The following is a 21030-nucleotide window of genomic DNA, read 5'->3' as shown; positions in this document are numbered from 1 at the left end:
TGGTAGTAGCGAATGAATTGTGAGGTCTCGGGGGTCCGTAGGTGAGGGTGACGTAAAGTGTGGTTCTATGGCGGGTCTGGACCTGGAAGGGAAGGTGTTCGGTGGTAGAGAAGGAGTCACTCGTGGTGTAGGTGGAGAGTTGGAGTGAGCTCTTGTGTGTTATGGCAGGTCCTCCCCCTTGGCGGTTGGGGCAGTCCTTCCTCTGGAACTTGTATCCGTCTGGGATGGTGGTGGCAATGTCGTGGCGGAGGAGGCATTGGGCCAGGTTTCTACAAAGAAGGCACCGTCTGGCGAGATGGTGTCAAGGAGGTCCCAGATCTCTACGGCGTATCTCTGCAGGAAGCGCACGTTGAGGAGGATGCACTCCAGGGCTAATATGGTGTTGGCGTCCAACGTTGGGGTGGCGGCCGTGGTTGTGCGGAGGGTGGTGATGTTTCACCAGCAGTGGCGGCAGGGGAACTGGCCATGGGTGGTGCTTGGTGTGGACAGCTGGTCACAGAATCCTTACCTTTAAATTTCCAGGGCATATCTGGAAGATTTTTTGTGAGCAGTACCCCTGCATGCCATTAGGTGGTGGTGTTCGGCTCCGCGTGCGTAAACCCTGCTGGAAATAACCTCTGCAGCAGCTATATAGGCGACACCTAGGAGCACTGACATCAGTTCCTTTCTTTCCACGCCTGCCAGCGGTCATCTGGAGAAGAGGTACACCTCACTCATTGTTTGACTGGGTTTTTTTTTAAACTTTTTTTTGGTGTTTTTTTTTTTAAAGTTTTGTTCTACTAATTAGAATCTCATCTAGAGAGACCAGATTCAAGCCCTGCGGAGCCTGTCAACAGCCAATGTCGGTGGCAGACCCGCACCATGTCCGCCTCTGGTGTTTGGAGCGCGACCACATCCCAAAGTTTTGCTCTGATTGCAGCACCATAAATCCTAAGGCCTTGAGGGTGCAATCCCTTCAGCTCATGGTGGCCCAGCATGCAAATGTAAATTGAGGTCCTGGTCAAGAAGTAGGTCCCAGGAGCGGTCGGGGTGTCCAAGGCCATCGTCCCACTCCAAGTCCTTGGGACACTCTGGAAGTCGTTGTCAAGGAGGTCTTCGATTTCTCCTCAGCCGACGAGACGAAGGAACGTCTACATTCGAGCCCTGGCTCTGTTAGAGCCTAAGGCATCTCCACACCTCCCCAATTTTCCGGTAGCCAGAGCGACCCCCGCCCAACTAAAACAGTTCTACGAGGCCAGGCGCCTTGTATTTGGGCGGATCCACCTCATCTGGTTCCGCACTGGCAGCTCAAGTGGACCCCCAGGGATCATTCCTGGATCCGGACCGGCGCCAGTCGTACCATTTCAACCTTCCTGACGAGGTTCCATTGCTGACTCTCCCAGCTCGGCTAGTGGCCACTGGCAACGTCATCCCCATTATGATCCCCAACTCCAATATGGAGCCGGATGGTCGTCGCCCGACTCCAGCGCCGACTGGAGCCTTGCCATATCCCCTTGGGCTAGGATACGAGGAAGAATGGGGTGGGGACGGATCGCTGTATCCTGGAGAATATCAGTCATATGAGGAAGACCCTAGCATAAACTCGTGTGAGGAACTGGGTGAAGCCAGTGGACTGGATTCCTCTCCAGATACTGACATACTTTCTCCCCCCTACATTGGCTACGGAGGAGAGATTTTCGTATGCACTGGTGGTGCGGAGGGCACCTGAGGTTCTTGACCTTCAGTTGCCCTTGGTGGCTGTTAGGACAAACATCTTGACAGAGGTGCTGTAACCAGGAGTCTCCAAATCAGAACTGCTACTCCTTTTCAATGACGCTCTTACTGACTTCCTTATGGGGACCTGGTCCAACCCCAGCACAGGGGGTCCTGCAATTAGGACAATTGCTGCCGCCACCGCCCCACTTCAGGAGACCCAAACTTCCTTACCCAAAACCCTACCTTTGAGACCTTGGTGGTCCAAGCCTCAACATCCCCTGGCGCATTCCCTACCCGCCGCCCTGGACATGGAATCCAGGAGGCCGTATTCCTTGGGTAAGAAGTTTTCTTTCACCAGCCTGGCATTGCAGTCTGTGAATACTGCATGCCTATTTGGGCGTTACTCCTACTCTCTGTGGGACACGGTTGCACAAGGGCTGCCACAGGTTCCAGAGGAGACCCTGGTCGTAATCACAGGCTGTTGCTGATGGGAAAGCTGCAACAAAGTTTACTATCCACTGTGGACTTGACACTACCGACTCACTGGGCAGGGTGGTTTAATCGAGGGGTCCTGAGGCTCCACTCCGGGTTGAGGATGCCTGGCTTTTCGGTGGATGTCTAGACATACTTTATAGACATGCCCTTCAATGGCACCTGTCTCTTCAGAGGTAAGGCAGATTCGGCGCTGATTCGCTTCAAGGACAGTTTGGCGGGGCCAAGTCCTTTGTCCTTTCTATGCCCCCACATCGCCCCCAATCTGCCTTTCACCTCTACGAAAGGGACTTTGAACTACCCCAATTCCCACTGAGCTGCGCATGCTCCCCAGCCTCTGCCTTGGTCAATTGTGCGGTACCCTCAGACCTCATGGGTTGGGTAACCAGCGGTCTGGTCAGTTCAGCAATCCCCCGGCAGCCGAAGCCTCCAAACCCTCCTAATGTGCCCTTTTACCACCATGGGCATCCGGTTGACGGCATGATTCGCCATCACCTCTGCCCCACTGGCAATCCATTACATTGGACAGGTGGGTTTTGCATATCGCCCGAAGTGGCTACTCTTTCGCCTTCGCGACAACCCTTTCGTCCATGCCTCCATCTCACGACCGGTTGACGGAGAATCTTCGGTCACTTCTCCGTGAGGAAGTCATGGCTCTCTTTGCCAAGTGACCCGTAGAGAGGGTTCTGGTGCCAGATGTAGGCTGTGGTTGCTATTCCCAATACGTTCCTAAAAAGGACAAAGACCTTCGTCCTATTCTAGATCTGCAGGCCCTCAACTTCTTCCTCAAAAAGGAGAAATTCTTAATGCTCATGTTGGTTCAGGTCTTGTCTGTCCTGGACCCAGGAAACTGTATGGTAGTGTTGGACCTTCAGGACGCCTACTGCCACATTCCTGTCCTGCTTGCCCACCGGCGCTATCTGTGGTTTAGGATAGGCCACGAGCATTTTCAGTTCATCATGCTCCCTTTTGACCCCTCTGTGTTTACCAAGGTGATGGCGGTGGTTGCAGCTCATCTGCGGAGATCAGGAATGTCAGTCTTTCCCCCCCACACCTATCTGGACAACTGGCTGTTGAAGGTAGGCTTGCCCCAGGCTGTCGTCTCCCACCTCCACTCTACAGCAAACCTCTTGAGTTGCTGGGGTTCACTATCAACATCCGAAGTCGCACCTCACTCATCTCAGGAGCTCCCTTTCATCAGAGCTGTTCTGGACAAAGTGCAGTTTCAGGCCTATCCACCCGTGAAGCGAGTCCAGGATATTCAGTCTATGATACTGATGTTTCAGCCTCTATCCTGGCTTTCCGTGAGGCACACCCTGAGGCTTTTGAGACTCATGGCCTCCTATATCGTGTTGGGAACTCATTCCTGGTGGCATATGCTGGTTCTGCAGTGGGACTTGAAGTTTCAGTGGGCACAGCATCAGGGGAACCTTTCTGATATGGTCCAGATCTCAGAGCTGCGAAAAATATGCAGTGGTGGTAAGCGAAACACAATTGGGTCAGCGGCATACCCCTCTCACTTCTCCAACCAGATCTGACAGTAGTGACAGATGCACTTTTTTTTGGGATGGGACGGTTGTCTCCACTAGAGCACAAGCCTCTCCTGTACGCCTTTCCGCCCATACCATTCCTGCTCAAGAGTTCTCAAGAAGATAATGAACAACTAGGCCCAATTCATCCTTGTGGCTGCGGATAGAGCACAGAGAGTCTGGTATCCCGAGCTACTGAGTATGGTCATCGATTCTTTGATCAGGCTACACCTTCAGGAGAATCTTCTGTCGCAGCAGCAGGGGAGGGTTCTTCACCCAAACCTGTCCACTCTCTGCCTTCTTGTGTGGAGATTCAGCGGCGACCGTTGACTGCCTTTGACCGACCTCCCGAGGTCTGTAATGTCATCTTGGCAGCTAGGCATCCTGCCACCATGACGGTATACGTCTGCCATTGGAAAACATTTGTGACATGATGTACAGAAAAAGCCATTGATCCCCTTTCTGTCCCCCTTTCTGAAGACTTCAGAAAGGGTATGCTTTGGGCCCTCTTAAGAAGTCTCTCTCTGCTCTTTCTGCCTTTTTGAGGCTGCCTGACCAACCCTTTTTGTTTAAGTCCCCTATAGTACATTGGTTCTTAAAAGGTCTTGTCCGTCTCTTCCCTCCTTCACCATTTATTATGCATCAATGGGATCTTAATCTCGTTTTAACTTTATTAATGTGTGGTCTCTTTGAGCTTCTCCATAATTGTCCCGTCAGTCTTCTGACAATCAAAACAGCCTTCCTTGTGGCGATAACATCTACCTGTATATTAAGTGAGCTGCTGGCCTTATCATCTAAGCTGCCTTACCTCTCAGTCTATCCTGACAGATTGGTGCTCGCACAAGGGCCTCCTTTTGTACCTAAAGTGGTCACCCCTTTTCATGTAGGCCAATCAATCACTTTGTCTACTTTTTATGCGCCTCCACATCCCTCTAAAGTAGAGCAGTCACTCCACCGTCTGGACCCAAAAGGAGTGTTGTCGCTCTACCTTGACCACACACGGGAGTTCCGGGTGGACGGCCAACTCTTCCTGGGGTATGTTGGTGCAAACAAAGGTCAGGCGGTGCAGATGGGTCGTGCTCTGCATCAAAATCTGCTATGCACAGGCCATGAAGAACTCTCATAAAGGCTTGCGAGCTTATTTCACCAGAGCTGCAGCTGCAACCACAGAGGTAGCATGTGCAGCTCCGGTCCTGGATATCTGCCAGGCAGCAACATGGGCTTCTCTGCCCACATTCATCAAACATTACTGTCTGGACAGTCAGGTCCGTAGAGATGGACACTCTGCCCGTTCTGTCCTGTAGCACTTCCTTATGTGAATTTGGTCTGCAGAACCACCTACCGGCATGGTATTATTTGGGTGTCTATTCTGAGGTAAGGAATCTGCGGCTAAGAGTCTCTATCAGATGAACAAGTTACTTACCTTTGGTAACGCCTTATCTGATAGATACTGTAATTAGCCGCAAATTCCTTACCGAACCAACCACGCTCCCTGCTCTGCAAACGGATTTGTAGAGACAGGGCTCACCCTTTCAGGGCCCTAGTTTTCTACACCAGTGGTCAGTGTTCTTCATGATGCCATGCTTGTTTCTGGCGTGAAAATTTGTGAAAAGAATCTGATGTCAACACGCCTTGGTGGCTCCTACATAGGTGCCACAGATGTCACTTCTGGTGCGGGCGACGCACGCGGAGCTGAACGATGCCAGCTACTGGAGTGCAGGGGCACTGCTCACAAAAATTCTCCTGTATCTAGTCTGACGCTGGGAAAATTCAAAGGTAAGGAATCTGAGGCTACGTGTAGTCTCGTGTAGTCTCAATCAGATAAGGCATTACCGAAAGTAAGTAACTTGATCATTAATGAAGTGGTTGTGAGTTTCTGCAAGATGTTGAATGCTTTAGAACTTGGACCAGTTCACCTCCACTGCTTCTTTGAAAATGCTCTTTCTTGGTTACAAAAGTATATTTCTTCCTTCAAAAGCATGGTATTTCTAAGCCAGAATATTGTTGAATTGTTCACTGCCTTTTCTTTTTATTTGTTTTCTCTATTTGCTCTGCCATTCCTTGGGCGTGGCTTCCATAAAAAGTCATCGTAAACACTGTATTCAACACCAGTTTTTCCTCTGCTCCGGCATCAATTTCATTTATGAAAGCTCTGAAGTCGGAGACTTAAAAAACGTTTCTTAAAGCGGGTTCTCTGGAAGGTGGTGATCCACCGCTTCACCCGAGTCTATGAAGACCCGAGTTGAACAGTGGAATGGCGGTCTGTCGACTCACCTGCCTTCTCCTGGCACCTTTCTACCTCCAAAGACTCGAGTGATTGATGCAGAGGTATGCAGGTGGTGCTGTTGAGCCATAGCAATGGTCAGCCTCAGGTCTGCCCATACCAACGATAGACATGGCAGAGCAGGCGTTATTTGGAGCACGCTTTCAGAGAGCGGCTTCAGGCTGAGAATCGGAAGGAATGTGCATATGGTGATGGAATAGGACACAAAAGTGTAAGGTACTGATATGTTTTAAATAGTGGGATCAGTTAGTGTAAGTGTGAAATCTCAGGATGTATTACTGTGGTGGTAAGATGCCAAGTATTTTCTTAATAAAACCTTGGTAAGGGGAGAGTATTGGCAAGAGATTTGGAGAAGAGGCCTTCATTTATTTGCCTTCAGTGATTTGGGTGGTAGGGTATATGGCCAGAGGGGGTTGGGGTGGGTGGCAGGACATCTGCTTATTTTTAAAATACAGCTAGTTTGAGTGGCTGCCTGAGGGAGGCAATGCAGTATTGTGCATACCGATGACTTCGCTCCCCCTGTGTAGCTAATCTTGGGGAATTAGATGGGCACAGGTTGAGGATGTAGGTGGCAGGGGAGTCATAGATAAAATAAAATAGTACAGGGGTTGCACTGAATGTGGAATTTCCATGTTACAGTTCCAATTGACAGTGATTTGGCCTTGTTTCTATCTGCGAACACTTTTAATCCCTTGGTTGAAAACAGCCTCATTATTTACAGCTACTCGTCTATAATTTTGCATGTATTATTCTGGAATGGACACCTCTCTTTGTTGCACAGATGATAGAATTTTGAACATGTCAAAAAAAATATTGTCTTTTTAAACCCCATTCTCTGTGGCACCACTGTAGACGCTAAAAACGCCGCATGTTTTTCTATGGATTGGCCATTTACTTTCTGCCTGTGAAGTCTTTCACCACTTAATGGCAAAGAACTTTTTAAACAGCGAGACAGGTTTGATCTTGCCATCTTCTGGTTTCATAGCACTGTATCTTTTTGATCTAGCGAGCAAGAGAACAGTTTTCTCCATGAACTTGGAGCATGGTGTGCTAGAATGATGATTTCAGAATGATACGCCGAATTTTGGTCTCTGTAAATCCTTGGGCGGCTTCTTCATCTGCAACTTGTAAATATCCTGAAAGCCGCCTATACCTATACAATGGCTATCATGCCATTGAGTGGACAGATTGGAAACTGCTTCTCAGAGTTGTTAAAAATCAGAGCTTTGTTCGGTTGGCATCATGAATGTGTGAGCATATTCTCAACAGATCCCTTTTTTAACTGAAAACCGCCTCGAACTATTTTGGTGAATTTCTTAGTTTTTCCTCTCTTTATTTTTCAGCTTATGGAGTCTGATCCAACAGTTCACTGTTGAACCATAGACATGATTTCTAGCAGTTGAGAAGCAAAAATAATCTAAATTCCCCAACTATTATTCTTAGTTGGGGAATCTGGGGCCTTTTGAATTTTAAAAATGTAATACCTGGAAGCATTGAGCATGCGTTTAAGTGCCTGCTTCAAAACACACTTGCAACCTTTTGTATGTGCCACACATCCACTTGAGTTAGCAGTCCAGTTCTTACGTGCTCGGCCCTACATAAAGCGGCGAGGGCGCTGACTGTCTAGACATGGCAGGACTTGGGAGCAGGTGCGCAACACCCATTGGGCTCAAAGGGCTTCAACCCTCCCGTCGTGTGTGGCAGCCCGGGCTGAGACAGCTTCCCGGGCACACACCCAGCCGCACCGAGTACTTCACATGTCTTTAAAAGACCATTTGCTTGTTAATGGGGCTTTGTATTATTTTCACGCCTTCCTAGAGCCCCTGCATCTCCACTCTACTTATTGCTGGAAAAATTGTGCCCCCCCCCCGAAATTTGTTCTTAGAGCGGCCAAGGCACAAAGGGCGCCTGCAGCGGGTGTGCCCCACGCATGCCAAAGGTGCACCTAAGTCAAGCCGTCTGCTCCCGAACAGACCCAGGGGCCCACAAGAAAGGCCGGTGAGCAACTCTTGGCACGTTGTCTGTATTGTCCTAAAGTTTGCCTGGCCTTCCTGAACCCACAGGTTAACCCGCTAAGTTGTACTAACTGTAACTTCTTAGCTAAGCCCCTTGATATTAGCCACAATGTCAGCCCAAGAAGTATTTTTTATTTTTTATTTATAAACAGTTGTCAGTACACAGATAATCATCGTAGTGATCAGTAATAGAGGACAGTACATACATCTTGGGGGTGAGACGCGCTGTGACGCGCTCTAGTTCTCTATAAAAGGGCTGATCTAGGCTCGGCGTGCGTTTGTAAGCCAGAGCACCTTTCTCCCTCCTGAGGCGGAAGCCAGGAGGTTCTCCACACTATCCCTTCTTGCCTTGTTTTTAACGTAATCTCGCTGTACCCTGCTTGATGTAATAGGCAGTGGTGATTTTTAAACTTGCATTGGGAGCATGAGTAATTGTTTTTGAAGCTTCTCTTACCGCCTCCGCTACTCGGGCCGCTCTCAGCTGAGCATTGACGCTGAGAGTAGGTCCCGAGTAGGCAAAGGAAAACGCGGCGGCCATCTTGGGGGTGAGACGCGCTATGACGCGCTCTAGTTCTCTATAAAAGGGCTGATCTAGGCTCGGCGTGCGTTTGTAAGCCAGAGCACCTTTCTCCCTCCTGAGGCGGAAGCCGGGAGGTTCTCCACACTATCCCTTCTTGCCTTGTTTTTAACGTAATCTCGCTGTACCCTTGAGGTTCCGTGACAATTGTAAGTGGTGTTTTCGACTCGCACGAATATGGTCGAGTCTGGTATCTATGAACCGCAAATGACGAGTTTAGTGGGTGTATGCAGTTTCGCTGTGTTAACCTAAACCGTTCGTCTGTTACGTGGGTTTTTCTATCTGTACCCACGGGTTCCATCTTAGATACGGCTTCCATTTTGTCTCTTGCCCTCAAGTAGCCAGCGAACGGACGTTGTCCGCTTCGCGACCCTGGGATTGTCACCATATTTGCGGAAGACACATGTCCTTTGAAAGTGTCTTTATGATGAGGGGGATGATACTGTAAGGCAGATGGCCCCGCTCGAGGCTCATCTTGCCGTGCCGGTTTATTGTCTCAGCTGTGCATCTCATTAGGCACGTCCCTTTGATGCCTGCAGCTCGTGTTTCCCGATACCTCCTCTTTCACACCCTTTCCGATCTCCCCACTGTCTTCATCTTCCTCTACACCTGTCCTTGTTCCTTCTTCTATCGGTTTTTTCGCTGATTGGAACGTACTAATGGTGGGAAGATGGGTTTTTACAGTTGGGAACCGCCAAATGTTTCCGCACTTATGTCCCGGACCTTGAATGTATCAAAGTGACCAAAGCGACCCCTCTCGGGGATAATTATGGGAACCGAGTCGTAAACCTTTGTGTACCATGTAAACCTATGGAAGAAACGTGTATAAAAGGAGCGACCCACTTGCAGCAATTTGAAGCAGTCTCCCCAAGTTGCACGTGTTGTACTTGCTGTGACTTCTGTGTTCCCTGCAGTAATAAAACTCGAATCTTTGACGCCGAAGGAAGTGTCCCGTGTCTCTGTCATTCGTACGCCGGAGCAGGTTACCCACGAAGGTTTCAGGTGTTGTCCCCTGGCACCGCTGGGTCTTAAATAACCCAGTCCTTCAGTTGGCGCCCAACGTGGGGCTGCATCAGTGGTACCGGTCCAAGCCCGACGATCGTGAGGAACTTCGTGTGAAATCTCCGAGGGAAGGTGCACTCCGCTTCATCGATCCTGTTGTCGAAACAAGTGGCCCGAAGACTTTTCCCGCGAAGATTCTCGCCTCCTGACGGCTGCGACGGACTGCTGCCCTGACTGTAGACCTGTTTTGGCGCCTGGCGTAGACCTTGGTATAGCGAGACGATTGACGGGCCTTCCTGGTGACGCCATCGATCTTTGAGTTAAGTATTTCTGGGTCGCTCCCAGAGTTCTTGGTTGTGGTTACTTAGTTGTTGCATGGTTCCATTGCATTTGTGGTTCTTGGTACTTTGTTGTGATATTTGACGACTGCAGACGCCAAAAACCGAGGGTTTTTGCTCTTTGCTGGGACTTGGTAAATCCCGTAACCCTTGAAGTTTGTGAAACACAGCCAGTGTGCAAGATGCCTGGTCGCTGTACTTTGTTTAGTTATTTCAGATGTTGTGGTACGGATTCCCGACTGGAGGACTCGTGTCCGATACCTCCGGTTGGAACTCCCACTTATGAGCTCTACAGCAAACACGGGCTAGGCCCAATTACTTTCAATGAATATTGGATTTGTTACACTAAAAAGGATGGTGTCCTTAGTTGGCCACCTCATGGTAGCTTTGAGACCCCGATTTTAGATAATCTTGAGGCTAAATTGTTTGCGAAAAAGTCAAGGCCGGCCATGTTTGATGCCTTTCGGTTGTGGTGTAAAGAAGCCCGACAGAAAGAGATCAGACAGACTAAACGTAATCAGAGAGATGGTGTTGCTACTATTGTAAAGAAAGCAGAGCAGTTTCAGCGTGATAAGGAGGATAAGGAAAAGGAAGTGTTTGACAGGCTACAGCGTATGTCCATAGATAAATGCTATCCTGCTTTGCCTACGGAGTCGGATAAGAAGGAAGAATCAGTTGAGGATCCTCTAATGTCTTATCTTATGAAGTCGCCACCTCCGTATGTACAGGGTACCGCAGCTCCCGTGGTTCCCCTCGTACCTGCTCCTCCACCTGTTCTTCAGCCTGTTCCTCAACCTGCACCCGTTCTTCCGACTGTTCCTGCTCCTTTGCCTACTGCTATTCCTACTGCTCCTCCACTTCCGCATACTCCTGCTCCCGCTACTGTTCCAGCTCTACTAACTCCCGTTGTTGCTTCTGTCTCTACTCCTTCTCTTGTTAGTCCCTTGTGCTATACTTCTTCATCTACTCGTAGTCGTACCTCTCCTGTTGCGGCTAGCTTCTTTCATTCTCTCGGACCTGTTTTTGGGTCCGCTGGTTCGGATGGTCCTCAGAGACGTAGTCAGCTTCCCGGTAACAGGGAACGTGCCTCGCTATATAACATGGCGATGGGTTGGATGACACACCCTCTTAGAAATCCTCCACGTGCTGTACTTGATACGTTCTGTCAATTCAATGTACCGACACAAAGATATGTGTTCGAAGAAATGTGCAAGGTTTTGCGCGATCAGATATCGGCCGATGCACCTGACGAGGTGTTGACCGCTTTGTCTGATCTACAGCTTCAGTTCTCGAACGGACTGATAGTGGATACCAACGTTCGACGTGCTGTTGAGCGGTTGTTATCTTTCCGTCCCACTCCTATACCTCAAGCCTTGTTTGTTGAGGACGTTGAGAGGCAGTTCGATGCGTCTGGTCAGTTTCCCATGCGGGAAGTTCCACCAGTGTGGATGCCAGGTGATAATGCCGCTGTTCCTATTGTTCCACCACACTTTCAGAGAGTATGGATTCATCTCCCATGGAAACGATCAGAAGTGTTACAGGTGAAGCAATCTTTGCCTGACCCTCGCAAAAATCCTGCAGGGTACTATAAAGAATGATCGCAGCTTGTAGACGCTACGATAATGAATCTTGCCGACATTGATATGCTGTTTGGCAATGTAGTACCGCAACCAGTATGGGCTAAGATTCGTCAGGAAAACCATCCCAACGAATTAGGCGGTGATTGGGCTGCCCTTATAGCGGCGGATGGGTTGCAAACTGGTGGTGCTAAACCCGAACAGTTGATTGCTGCTCTCCCTCAGAGAATAATTACACTAATGAAAACTCTTATGCCAGCTATGAGGGTGAATTGGGACAAATTGTCAGCTTGTAGACAGAAGAAGGACGAGAGTGTCTCCGATTTCTTCACGAGATTTGAGGAAGCATTCATCGATCATAGTGGTCAGGATATGGGCACTGAGGGTGGTCAACGGTTATTTGTGGATAAATTTGTCTCTAACTTATTGCCTGACTTGAGCAATAAGTTGAAAAACTCTGAAAGTGCGTGGGCCGTTTCTACCTCGGCTCAAATATTGGCTACAGCACAGTATTATGAGAACAGAGAGAAAGAAGAGAACGACCCCGCTGATAAAAAGACGAAAGAACTTAAAACTAAAGTGTTGTTACAGCAAGCGTATCCTCCGCGTTCGAATCAGAATGCTTCACAGCAAAATAGATCGCAGTCGCAATCTAATCGATCACAATCTCGAAATGACTCCTCTTCTCAAAGATCTTCGTTAGGGTACAATCAGTGTGCCTATTGTAGACAGGAGGGTCATTTAAAATTCAATTGTCCTGTTCTAAGCGATCGTAATAGTGGTAACTCATCTAGAGGAGGTCGTGGTGGTTCTCAGCAGACATCACGTGGTGGAGGTCGTGGTGCTCAAAATGATCGATCTGATAACTCATCAAATTCTAATAATTGTTTCGATCAACGTGGATCATCGCAAGGACGATCTGCGCAGTACAATGTAGACGATTATTACGTTGATCAGGGAACTGACGACAGTAATTACTAGGACAGCCATAGACAAGGAGAGGGAGTGGTATCAGTTCCGGTTGATCAGAGAGGGCCTTACGTCGCGGTTGCTACATCGGGCGTCGTTGAGCCTTTTCTGTTGGACACTGGTGCAGCGAAAAGTTCTATTATACATTTGAAACTCCCTGGCGCACCTTTGTCTGGCTTAACAAATGTTTCCGTTGGATTCTCTGGCGCCCCTGTTAGCAATCCAGTTTCACGCCCTTTGCCCCTTACAATTGGGCCACGTGAGCTTGAAGCTCCGTTGATTTTGACTACTGGTTGTGGTGAAAATCTCTTGGGCCTGGATTTGCTAAAACGTTTGTATGCAACTTTGTATTGTTCTCCTGCGGGTGTAAAGCTTACGTTAGGAGAGAGCGTTGTCTCTCCTATGTACTTGTCTCTCGATAAGCTTCCACCGGAATTGAGTTCTCTTCCTGCATCTCTGTGGGCAACAGGTCCCAATGATGTGGGCCTGCTTGACATCTCCCCTTATGTTGTTCAGCTGAAATCTAATGTGCGATTGCCACGTATTCCCCAGTATCGTATCTCTCTTGATGGTGAACGAGCACTGTTAGCGATCATCTATGATTTGATCAAGAAAGACGTTATCGAAGAAACTCGAGGAAACGTGTGCAACAGCCCTGTACTGCCCACTCTAAAACGTACTGATCCTTCGAAGCCGCCTGTTTATCGTTTTGTTATCGATTTACGGGAGGTTAATAAAATTGTGATTCCTCAGTTCCCCGTTGTGCCTGACATCACGGCGCTACTGACTCTGATTCCAGCTTCTGCATCTTGGTTTTCGGTGATTGATTTGAAGAATGCGTTTTTCAGCATTCCGATTGCAGAAGAGAGCAGAGACCTTTTCGGTTTCTCTCTTGGTGGACGCAGCTTCCGGTTTAAACGCGCTCCTCAGGGCTACTGTGAGAGTCCATCGATTTACAGTCAAGCCTTGAAGGGTCAACTGGATGCGTTTACGTTGCCGGCTGGTGCGGCCCTGATCCAATATGTCGATGACTTATTGGTAGCTGCAGATACTCAGGACATTTGCAAAATTGCTACGGTGTCGTTGCTGCAACATCTCTGTGACTTACATCACAAGGTGTCACCTTCTAAACTCCAATATTGTTGTCAAGAAGTAACCTATCTAGGTCACTTATTGTCAAAGGAGGGAAGGCGGTTGACCCCAGAGAGAATTGCAGCAATTGCGCGAATGACTGTGCCAACAACCCAAAGAGATGTGCGTGCCTTTTTAGGTATCACGTCGTATTGCAGGCAATGGATTCCAAATTTTTCATTGCTAGCAAAACCATTGGTGGCTCTTACGTGCAAGGATGTTTCCACTCCTTTACCATGGACGGAAGAATGTCAGAAGAGTTTTTCTGAATTGCGTGATTCATTGTGTTCGGCTCCTGTGTTAGGTACTCCTGACTACAGTAAGCCGTTCACATTATACGTTCACGAGAGGGAAGGTTGTGCTTTGAGTGTCTTAACGCAACCTTTTGGTGGTAAGCAACGTCCATGCGCATATTTTTCCTCGACCTTGGACCCGGTAGCTAGAGCATTGCCGAGTTGTTTGAGAGCAACAGCGGCAGCTGCGGTGTCCATCCGACAATCAGCAGGATTGGTCATGGATAATATGCTTACGGTGATGGTTCCGCACGCAGTCGATACTCTTTTAAATCGTACGAAACTCAGCACTTGACGAGTGCGAGGTTGTCTGGGTACGAGTTGACGCTGCTGGCAAGTCGTATTCAGATAAAACGTTGCAATGTTCTGAACCCGGCAACTTTGTTACCAATTAGCACGGAGTCAGATGAAATAGCAGAACATGACTGTTATTTGAGGACCGAGGAGGAAACAAAAGGTCGAGTGGACCTTAAAAACACCCCTTTAGAAGATCCAGACGGAACGTTGTATGTGGATGGTTCATGTTTTAAATTGCCGAACGGCGATGTCACTACTGCGTATGCTGTTGTGACGTTGAATACTGTTGTTGAAGCTGCAAGATTGAATCAGAATTCTGCCCAGGCTGCGGAACTGATTGCTCTTTCTAGAGCGTGTGTGTTAGCAAAAGGGAAACGTGTGAATGTGTTTACCGACAGCCAATATGCATTTGGCGTCGCCCATAGTTTTGGACGGTTGTGGAGAGAGAGAGGTTTTATGACATCGCATGGTACGAAGATTCAGCATGGTCAGCTTGTGAGCGATCTTTTGGATGCACTTACGTTGCCTAAGCAGGTAGCGATTGTTAAATGTAGTGCGCATCGTAAGGTGACGGATGATGTTGGACGTGGTAATGCGTTTGCAGATGAGACTGCTAAGGAGACTGCCCGGAACCTTAGCACTCGAATGTATGTGACGAGTTCGGTTAGGTGGCCTACAGAGTCTAGTATGTGTGAGGATACTATCGAGAGTGTGAAAGAAATTCAGAGGGAGGCCACCGAGACTGAAAAGACGAAGTGGAAAGAAAGTGCGGGAAAGTTGGATGCGAATGGTTGTTGGGTAGATTTGTCGGAACATAAGAGATGGATGTTGCCAGATGCGTATGTGCTGGCTGTTGTGACAATGGCACATGGGTTAGCACATATTAGCGTGAAAGGCATTTGTAAGTTGCTGTCTCCTGTGTGGAAGAATGATGGTATCACGAAATGTGCTGAACGTTTGGTTAAGAATTGTATGGTATGTATGTTGTACAATCCTGGTAAGGGAACCCCAACTCCTCCTGGTAGTTTTGCTCCCCCTTCGTGTCCCTTTGAGGTGATTCAATTAGACTTCATCCATATGGAGCGATGCAATAACCTGAAATACGTTTTAGTTGTGGTTTGCGCGTTCTCCCGATGGATTGAAGCCTATCCTCTCAAAGACAACACTGCTTTGTCAACTGCAAAAATCCTACTGAAGGAATACTTTCCTCGGTACGGAATGCCTCGGGTTGTATGGTCTGATAACGGAAGTGAGTTTGTGGGGAGTGTGATGAAGAGTGTGTGCAAAGGCCTTGGAATTAATCAAAAATTCCACAGCGCCAATCATCCCCAGTCAGCTGGTTTGGTTGAAGGGTATAACGGCACCCTTAAACTAAAGCTAGCGAAGATTCAGGCTACGACTGGTCTTTCGTGGCCTGATGCTTTACCCTTAGCTTTACTGTCAACAAGGGCAACCGTACACTCCCGAGTAGGGCTTAGTCCCTATGAAATAGTGTTCGGTCGCCCTGCGAATGTGTGGGGGGTCCCTAGACCGGGTGTGTTCCGTGATCTTGAGTACCCAATGTTGATTGACTATCTTCATGATCTGACTGCTAAACTGAGGTTAATTCACCAACAGGTTTACGAAGCATTGGCGACGCAGACGGAGGGTCCAGGCCACCAGCTCCAGCCCGGAGACTGGGTGGTAACCAGAAATTGTGCTCGTAAGAAGAATTTGGAGCCCAGGTTCACTGGACCCTACCAGGTCCTCCTTGCCACGAGAACTGCCGTTCGTTTAGAGGGCCGGAAAAATTGGGTGCATGCCACCCATACGAAGAAAGTTCCTATACCGTTACCGGCAGACTCGTGGGTGAGGAGGGGCATTGCTTCAGCGGAATCCGAAGGATTGCCGGCGTTTGTACCTTTTAGCGACGCACAACCTGTCGGAGAATCCCCAGTGCAGCAGAAAGACACTGTTGAACATTTGTCACCAAAAGACTCAAGACCAGAACATTCGACTGATCAACAGAACTCTGTTTCTTCAACGGATCCTTTGTTCGACGAACAGACACGTCCTGGGAAAACTCGATACTTTTTGCGATCCAGTACTAAGGACAAATAAAAAGATTCCGTTCTGTCCCTTGGCAATTGCATTACCCTGTTTTCCACGATCAGTCTGAACACCCGTATCATTGTAATTATTCTTGTATATATTGAAGGTTCGTTCCATATGTATTTTTGCTTCCACAGCTGAGAGACATTTGCATATACATTGTAAATAAAGGCCGTAGGGCCGCGCGTGTACTTCCTTCTGGTTAGTAGGTCTTGACGCTAGGTTAAAGACCGTCGGTTCCTGGGAACTCCTAGGGATTGACTACTGCTACACAGAACGAAGTGCGTCAAGAAACGTTGCGGACGGTTGTAGGGGATGGCGTTTTCAAATCTGATGGACTTGGAAGAAGCTCAGGCACAAAGATTCAAGCTACAACAACTTAGTCGTACCAAATGTTTTATGTTTCAGATATTCATATTGCTTTTGACTGTTTCTGCATTATTGGCGGGTGGGGTGTACTATATGATGTCGTACTTCTTACCTTCTGCCATACCTACTCCTACTTCTGACCCTAAACTTACCTCCACTGCATCCCCTCATTCTTTCCATATCCTACCCGAACACGAGCAGGCTAGACGTGTAGAATTCCGCAATAATTCCTTTATCCAGCTCCTTCACCAGCACCAGTTAGTGGTTAACACTACTAATTGTTGGGTGTGTGGGTTGATGCCACATACCACGGATAGGGGAATTCCATATCTGGTTTTACCGTATAGTTCCCAGGGTTCCGCTCGAGCATTTCAAACAATGTTTCGAAGCGCACTAGATTCTTACCCCAGTCGAGAGCCACGTTCCCCCTACTTTGGCCCTGGCTCGTATCACAAGCCTTTGTCTATAGCGATAGAAGACTTAGATAGAGATATCTATGAGCCGTCGCTCATTCCGGAGGAAGAGGAACAAGCCTATAGGGTCCTGAGTAGGGTCGAATATAGTGTGCTCACGAGTGATAAACAGCTTAAAAGCTCACCTCCGATATGGGTCGTACCCCACATTGGTAATTTTTGTTTAATGGGTCGTGGCCGAAGATCGAAAGCTCGACTCGGAGAGAGTGCTTGCACCGAGAATTACATTCTGCCGATGGTCTCATCCCCTGTGTTTCTGGCTGGCAAGGGTACATACTTTATCTGCCATGATCGTGCGTATGCATGGTTGCCCTCCGACTTTGTGGGCTCATGTTTTATCGCAAATTTGTTGCCTCCGACGTTCACTGTAGATGCAGATTATCACAAGACTAGAGTTGTGAGAGGCGTAATTAGCGAAGAGGACACTGCCGGTCAAGAGGCAGGAGACTTTTTCAAGGGTTTCCTCCCGTTTTGAAGGGGCCTATGGCTAATAGTAGGAACCTGAGACAGTTGACTCGGGTGGTGGAATCGACAGCTAATATTACTGCCAGTGCCCTTGGTAATATCACCACAGAACTTCAGGCGGATAGACTTATGACGTTACAAAACCGTATGGTTTTAGACGTCATCTTAGCAGATCGAGGTGGGGTATGTAAGGTGATCCACTCGAGCTGCTGTATTTTCATTCCAGATAATGCTCCGACTGTTTATCAAGCCTTCTCAAAGTTGCATAAGATCTCTGAGTCCATACATGTGGACGTAGGGGATTGGACGCTGCTTGGGTGGTTTTGGGGCCTGATGTCGACTTGGGGTTGGAAGATTCTGACGATTATCGGAGTTGTTGTGGCATTCCTGTTCACGTGTTGCCTTTGTGTACAGTGCGGACCTGCCTTATGTGGCCTCTGTGCTACGACGTGTATAAGGCAACCACCTGTTACCAAGGGAGCTCGATTGGACAGAGCTATGTTACAGCAACATCTAGATGGTCTGATGAATATCGAGTATGATTCCGACTAGTGCTTGCCTACATGAGGGCAAAAGGAGCGTCTGAGGTTCCGTGACAATTGTAAGTGGTGTTTTCGACTCGCACGAATATGGTCGAGTCTGGTATCTATGAACCGCAAATGACGAGTTTAGTGGGTGTATGCAGTTTCGCTGTGTTAACCTAAACCGTTCGTCTGTTACGTGGGTTTTTCTATCTGTACCCACGGGTTCCATCTTAGATACGGCTTCCATTTTGTCTCTTGCCCTCAAGTAGCCAGCGAACGGACGTTGTCCGCTTCGCGACCCTGGGATTGTCACCATATTTGCGGAAGACACATGTCCTTTGAAAGTGTCTTTATGATGAGGGGGATGATACTGTAAGGCAGATGGCCCCGCTCGAGGCTCATCTTGCCGTGCCGGTTTATTGTCTCAGCCGTGCATCTCATTAGGCACGTCCCTTTGATGCCTGCAGCTCGTGTTTCCCGATACCTCCTCTTTCACACCCTTTCCGATCTCCCCACTGTCTTCATCTTCCTCTACACCTGTCCTTGTTCCTTCTTCTATCGGTTTTTTCGCTGATTGGAATGTACTAATGGTGGGAAGATGGGTTTTTACAGTTGGGAACCGCCAAATGTTTCCGCACTTATGTCCCGGACCTTGAATGTATCAAAGTGACCAAAGCGACCCCTCTCGGGGATAATTATGGGAACCGAGTCGTAAACCTTTGTGTACCATGTAAACCTATGGAAGAAACGTGTATAAAAGGAGCGACCCACTTGCAGCAATTTGAAGCAGTCTCCCCAAGTTGCACGTGTTGTACTTGCTGTGACTTCTGTGTTCCCTGCAGTAATAAAACTCGAATCTTTGACGCCGAAGGAAGTGTCCCGTGTCTCTGTCATTCGTACGCCGGAGCAGGTTACCCACGAAGGTTTCAGGTGTTGTCCCCTGGCACCGCTGGGTCTTAAATAACCCAGTCCTTCACCCTGCTTGATGTAATAGGCAGTGGTGATTTTTAAACTTGCATTGGGAGCATGAGTAATTGTTTTTGAAGCTTCTCTTACCGCCTCCGCTACTCGGGCCGCTCTCAGCTGAGCATTGACGCTGAGAGTAGGTCCCGAGTAGGCAAAGGAAAACGCGGCGGCCATCTTGGGGGTGAGACGCGCTGTGACGCGCTCTAGTTCTTTATAAAAAGAGACCTTCACTCTCCGCGTAGCGGACGCGACGGGCGGACGCGCCGGACTCACGCCGGAGTCATGCCAGAGTCCTGCCCGTCTGCGCCCGTCAGCGCTAAGGAAGCGCCAAGGGCCACGGGAAATAGTCTACCCAATACAGATTTAGGTATGTCTCGAGCGTTTCTTCTATCCTTAAATAGACCCTCGCCACATTGTCATGACATTGTTAAACCAGATACTTGGTATGGTCCCATTCACTGCCAACACTGTAAGACAACTTTCTGGCCAGAACCAACTCACAACAATAAAAATAAAACTAAACACACCACTCTACGAGGGGGGCTCATCAATGCCAGATCTATGTGTAAAAATGCACAGCACATCTATGATTTGATTACTGAGATGAATTTGGACTGGCTTTTTATAACCGAAACGTGGCTAAAATCCTGGTGCACCCCTGATATAGTGGTAGCCCTCCCTGAAGGATTTCAAATCCAGCGTCTCGATAGACCTGACCAAAGGGGAGGGGGCTTGGTGATTATCCACCGAAACACAATGACCTGCACTACTTATGAACTAGCTGATATAAAGGGAGCTGAGGCCATGGCATTTTGTTTAAATATTCATGACTCCCTGTCTTTTTCGGGAGCCTTGATATATCGCCCCCCCAAGAATTTTTAGAGAGCATAGGGGATGCACTGAGCAATCTCACTCTTAGAGCTGCTAACTTTACTCTATTAGGGGATTTAAATTTTCACCTCGACTCACTTAGCGATCCAGGAGTAATGGGTATTATGGATATCATCAATGTTCTTGGTCTCACGCTGTTAAACAAAGAAGCCACGCATAGCGCCGGTCACATTCTTGACTGTATTTGCTCAAACCTGAATCTGCTGACCTGTACTTCCCCTATAGTTCAAACTTGGTCTGACCATAAACTTATTCCTTTCGAGGTAACTTTTAACTCACCTCTAAATACCCATAGACACACCAAAATAAGAACAGGAGAAACAAAACCTGATTGGAAAAAAGTCCTCGCCCAACCAAATCTCTTAACTAATGTAATAGAGACCAAACCTATTCTATCCGGCCATACCACAACTGACAATCAACATTTCTGCAACTGGATCACATCTTTTAGTAACAAACAAGATCTGCTGAAGAAAATGACCCCTATGAGTAACAAAATCAAAGGAAGTGCCCCCTGGTTTTCTTCCACTCTGAAGAGTGAATTAGGCAAAGTGAGAGCTTTAGAGCGCAGATGGCGCAGAAAATACTCAGAAGATGACCAGAAAATCTATAAAGCAGCGCGCAAACAGTATCATATCGCCATTAAATTAGCAAAAAAAGCCCACTTTTCAGAGGCCATTGCATCTTCAGGAAACAATCAGAAAGAAATATTCAAGATTGTAAATAGTTTCACTGATCCTAAAGCTCTTGCCCAGGATATCCCACCTTCGCTATCATTGTGTAATTCTATCTCAGACTATTTCGACAATAAAATTCAAGCCATTGTTAAGGATTTTCCACCTCCAACCTTAATTTCATCCTCTCGAGAAAGCAAATCTACAGAAGCAAATGGAATAAACGATCCACCTAAGCCTCTTTTTAATGTTTTTGCCCCCATCTCCTTGGAGGAATCACGTCAGGCCATTCTATCTAGTAAGTCTGGATCACCATTTGACCCTTGTCCGCCTATGTTTTTAAAAGCTTTGGTTAATGAGGTAAATCCCATAGTGAAT

The sequence above is a fragment of the Lissotriton vulgaris genome, chromosome 8, assembly GCF_964263255.1.
Source record: "Lissotriton vulgaris chromosome 8, aLisVul1.2, whole genome shotgun sequence".
Taxonomy (NCBI): domain Eukaryota; kingdom Metazoa; phylum Chordata; class Amphibia; order Caudata; family Salamandridae; genus Lissotriton; species Lissotriton vulgaris.
The sequence above is the reverse complement of the archived record's forward strand: the minus strand, read 5'-3'. Positions refer to the sequence as shown.